We start from the raw sequence: 5973 nt of genomic DNA on the forward strand, positions 1-5973 counted from the left end.
TGACTCACACATATTTGAGCTCAAAATATTCAGGAGTGGTACATGGGTAGGTGGGAAAGCTGTTGAACTATTTATAACAAACACCAGTTGACCTTTGTGTGCTTGAGTGGGCATGAAGGTCGGCCTGAGGGAGAGTTACTCATGTGGGAAGACTTCCAAATCAAACTGGCCTGTCCACCCACTCAGCCGTTGGCTCAGAGGCACCTTACTGTGGCCAGTCTTAGTGAATGAGTGGGTGAGATCATTATTGCCAGGCTCTCTCAGTCCCGTCATGACAAGGCTCGAGGAGATCTTTCACCTGAGGCGGAACGTTAGTGTAGCATCCAGATGGACAGACAGATGGACAGCCAGACACTAATTGGAGACCCTCAGGTTTAACACTCTCCAAGTCCACCACCTGCCAACGGTGAAGTTACTAGTGTGCGTGTGTGTCCACATAGTGTTTCTTCTGTGTGTGTTTCTAAGTGCTCACAGGGGTGCGTATGACCTTTGTGCTTCAACCAAAGAGTGCTCACACACTGCTTTGTTTGTTTCTATGACAACAATATCACGACTGGTCTCTAGAATTTCTTGAATTTCCCCTGGGGATCAATAAAGTATCTATCTATCTATCTATCTATCTATCTATCTATCTATCTATCTATCTATCTAGAATATTTGGTAGGCATTGTCCCTTTGATGACGTTATCAGCGCCTTTCTGAAAAGAGGCGAAGGCGAAACGTTATGAGAAATTTTTTTGCTGCACACAATGCACACTTAACCTGTGCTTATTCCCTGTTGGTAACCACATGTAGCAGCATACACCTCCTCCTCATTAGGAGACACCTCTGCTTCCTCATTCATTCTTTCATTCATTCATTCATTCATTCATTCATTCAACTATCCTGACGAGCTAGACCCACATTAAAATGTAGGGTCTGGGCACTCACCGTTCGCAGTGCTCAGTCCGAGGGGCAGGATAATCAGTTGTCTTTCAAATTCCCTCTGCACGCAGTAGGACAGCGGCAGCGCTATGAGTCCCATGCGTTTCCCACCAGCGGAGCTAGTTGGCTAGTTCAAACGTTTGCCAACTTAATAAAAGCTTAACTCGTGTCACACTGTTCGCCAGCAGCAACATCCATCTTATTTGTTTTCAAGTAGCAGGGAATTCAAGCCAAACCGTTGCAACTCTGCCATCAATCATTATGTTAAGCCCTCTATACACGATTTCATTGGCCTGATTAAGTTTCGATTTCTGGAGCTCACAAGCCAATGGAGAGTTGCTAGACTAGCCCTGGCTGCCGCTAGGGGCGCGTCTAGATTTAGATCATTCAACCTTTATTTTCACTCAATTGAGGGCAGCCCTCATTTTCAGTGTAGCCAGGATACAACAAATAATGGATAAATATAAAATGCAGAGAGCCAGGAATGGGCTATTACACAGTCAACAACTAAAAGATACAAAAATAAAGTTAAATACTTATTCCTCTAGTTAAAGAGGATTAAATAATTTCCCTCCAGGTCAACTTCATGTTACAGCAGCAGTGTCGCCATACCTGGCTTGGAGCTGTTCTAGGGGGAGCCAGGATTGGCACATGGAAAAGGTCAGTAAAAGTATATTCATCTGGACAGTGAATAACCAGACCCAGGAGGGAACTTGGTGAAAACAAGCAGACGTTTGGCAATTTCCTGTAGCATTTTTTAAGCTTAATGGTTGAAAATAAAATTGACACATGCGGATGACTACATAACAAAATCATGTTCTAGTCTCTACAGATGCTTATCTTCCCTAATGGTATATCTGAATTTAAACTTATCCTATTATGACCTTATGACCACGCAAACGCACACACACACACACACACACACACACACACACACACACACACACACGCACACCCATACACACACACACACACACACACACACTCTGCTGTTTCCCAAAAATCAGGATGTGATTGACAGGAGTCTGGAGCAGATTAAAAGAACATGCCACCGTTTTATGAAATTGGGTTACTCACCATCTCCCCTAGAGTTGAATAAGTGAGCAAAAACATTTTTGTGTCTGTGCATGCACTGTCTTAGTCAGGTACCCTAGCTTAGCTTAGCATAGTGAATGGAATCCTTTGTTGCCTGATAGCACGTTGTGAGTAAAAGTGAGCCAACCAAAAAAAAAAATCCTAATTACTTGTGGCCTGCGTAATCGAGTACAAATGGCAATGCAGACTAAGAAAAGGTGATTTCCAGGCAGATATTGACATGGAACTGTACTGGGGCAAAGCACTGGTGAAGCACTGCTACTTGGGTGCAGAGATATCACACATAAGTACTTGCCACAGCACGGACAATCTCTGTGCCCAAGTAGTGCTTCGTCTCTGCTTCGTCCCAATATACTGCCCTACAAAGCTAAAAGTGCAGTACTGTATATGAAAATTCCAAACTGAGAAAAACAGCATTGTTGTTTGTCTTTCACACTGTATTTTAGCAGATGCTGTTAAATTAAAATCCCTATATCTTCAGGAAATGTTTCAGTAGATTAATGAGATTTTGATAGATTGATCGGTGGATATGGCATTTTATATTGGTGTAAAAAAGTGAATTTCTCAAAAAATGCAGTTACTGCACTTTGGCTTTATAGGCAGAGCCGGACAGTAACGGAGTACATTTACTTGAGTACAGTACTTGAGTACAATTTTGAGGCATCTGTACTTTACTCGAGTACCATTTTTGGGGAGTACTCATGACTTTACTCAAGTACATTTGAGAGGCAAATATTGTACTCTTTACTCCACTACATTTCTATTCATAACCCTGAGTACCCCTCAATTTGTTGTTTCCCTATCAAACGTGATTGGATTGTGCAGGCGCCACTGATTGGGACAGCCTATCAGCAATCACCTTCAGCTTTCTGCCAAAGTCAACTCCATGGTCAGATTTAGATAAGAGATGAAACCATGGACGAAACAATGGATGAAGACGCAGCAGGTCCATCCTGGGAATGTGCCAACCTGTGGCCCCACCTCGCCAGACTATTTCAATTTTCTGAACAAGTTAATAATAGTTTTCGCTTCAAGTGTTTCAATTACAAAATAGTATTTTGTATATTGAAATACGTATTTTAAATATATGTATTAGAAATATTGCCCATTCCTGGCAACATGGTAAAAAGATGAAAACGGCTTGATTTCACTTTCAATTTCTTTTACATTCTCCAAGGTATTAACATTAACATTTTTTATAACTCCATGTAGGACATTTCTGTACATAAATGTAAGCACTGTGGCAGTAGTAATGCAATATTTAGAAAATGTAGGCTACTCTTGTACTCTTGATACTCAAGTACTTTTAAAAACAAGTACTTCAGTACTTTTACTTAAGTAGACACCTGACTGTTGTACTTTTACTTGTACTTGAGTAAAATTTAGCAAAGGGTATCTGTACTTTTACTCAAGTAATGAAGCTGTGTACTCTGTCCGCCTCTGTTTATAGGGCAGTATAGTCCCAAGTCAATACCTACCTAGAGGAGATGGTCGGATTAGGTGAATAACCCAATTTCATAAAACGGTGGCGTGTTCCTTTGAGGGTGCTGACAATTACATTTACACAGAATGTTGACGTTTTCAACTGATATCAGGGAATTTTGAGGTTTTTATTTGAAGTCCTTTTTCATCAGTGCAACCTCATGCAGTCATCCACAGTCATCCAAACAAATCACACACACACACACACACACAAATGTGTTTTCGATAAGTGCAAAGTCACTGTTGCTTAACTGCTGATGGGTTTGAGAAATGCCGGATATCAGCTTGCGCTGTTCGAGAAGTATTGCAATCCAACACAGTGGCTAATGCTGATTGATTAAAGCCTGTTTGCCAATGGTTCCAAATTAATCTCCATTCTAGCCTGGGAGCCCAGATGAATCTTAGAGTATGTTTGAAATAGCTCTACAGTTTTATCTGGCCACCCTCCCATTCAAGCTGATTTCCCAAATCACAGAAATCACATAAACCAGTCACAGCTGCTTATTCGACATACAGTACATGTAGGCGGGCTTTACACGATGACAGACGGAAGATAATGGGTACACAACCAATGGCTGTGATGATGGCATTAGTACAGACCTGAATTTTCTTTTAAAAGTGAGTAAACAAATGCATTTGGACCTTCTTTTACAATAAATATGTGCACTTCCAAAAGGGTTCAGTTTAATGTTAAGAGTTTAATGTTGATTAATTAGCCTATAACTTTAATTTCACTGGTGGTATGTCCGTTGGCAATCAAAAGTTAACTGAGAGTGTCCAGACCTATTCTCTTTTAACAGCTGGTTTGGTGTCAGCCAGACCTGGCCTATTCATGAAGTGAATGTGCCATAATTTCCCGTCTATTAACTGAGGTTTATATATTAATTTAGCAAAATGTCTTCATCAGGGGCGGGCTACAATAATAATAATAATAATAATAATAATAATAATAATAATAATAATCTTTATTTATAGAGCGTTTTTCTAAACAAAGTTACAAAGTGCTTTACATATATAAAAGAATAAACATAAAAAAACATTAAAAATATATTTTTTATTTATACATGGGAATGCATTTCTCTTCTTTCCCTTCCTCTCTCTGATCTGATTCTGCTTCATTCACTATTGGGCACTGCGGTTAATACGTGAGTGCGGTCAATACAAGGTTTTTTTTATTTTTCACACAGCTGCACTTATAATGCTGGGCTTATTTCAGGGAATATGACGGATTACAAAGCAGCATCATATAGTTTACGTAGAGCTATTAAAGATGCTAAGCGGCGCTATAGAGACAAAGTTGAAGCTGATTTCTTGGAGGGTGATCCAGCATGAGTGTGGAAAGGACTCCGAACCATCACTGGCTTTGAAAGAAAGTCCCCTCCAATTTGCTTACAGAGCCAACAGGTCTACAGAGGATGCCATCTCAAACCTCATGCACACCACCTTAACTCACCTGGAGGAGGGGAATGGGAATTATGTGAGGATGCTGTTCATTGACTTTAGTTCAGCATTCAACACGATAGTACCTCTTACCTTGGTCACAAAGATGAAGGCCTTAGGACTGAACACCACCCTGTGTCACTGGATATTTGACTTTCTCACCAACCGTTCACAAGTGGTTAGATTGGGGGGTCTGACATCTGACACATTAACCATCAGCACTGGTGCTCCCCAAGGCTGTGTTTTGAGTCCACTGCTGTACAACATCTACACACATGACTGCAAAGCCAACAGTAGTCATACCTCCATCATCAAGTTTGCAGATGACACATCTTGGGCCTGATTAACAGCAATGAACAGCTCTACTTGGATCAGGTTGATGAGGTGGCACAGTGGTGTCAATCTAACAGCTTGACACTGAATGTCAATAAAACCAAGGAAATGGTAGTGGATTACAGAAGGCAGCAGCAGAACTACAGTTACACCCCACTAATGATCAGCGGGCAACCTGTAGAGAGAGTCACAAGTTTTAAATACCTTGGTGTCCACATTACTGAAGACTTAACATGGACTGTTAACACTCAATATGTTCTGAAGAAGTCCAGGCAACGACTCCTTCGTCAGCTAAGGAAATTCAAAGTTTCTACATCCATCATGAAGGCCTTCTACACTTCAGCGGTTGAGAGTGTTCTAACTGGTAGCATCATCACCTGGTATGGGAACTCCACAGTTAGAGATTGTAGTACTCTGCAGAGAGTAGTGCGCTCAGCTGAACGTACTATAAGAACTCAACTCCCTGCTCTACAAGATATCTATTCCAGAAGAGTACTCCTAAGTGCCCAAAAGATTCTGAAGGACTCTTCTCATCCTAACAATGGATTATTCCTACCGCTGAAATCAAGAAGACGCCTATGTAGTCACAAAGCCAGAATTGAGAGACTCAGGAGAAGATTTTATCCCCAGGCCATCCGAACTCTAACCTCTGAACACTACACTGACTTTGCACACATTCACTCCTCAGCACTCTCAAAC

Source organism: Alosa alosa, chromosome 12 (assembly GCF_017589495.1).
Source record: "Alosa alosa isolate M-15738 ecotype Scorff River chromosome 12, AALO_Geno_1.1, whole genome shotgun sequence".
Lineage (NCBI taxonomy): Eukaryota > Metazoa > Chordata > Actinopteri > Clupeiformes > Clupeidae > Alosa > Alosa alosa.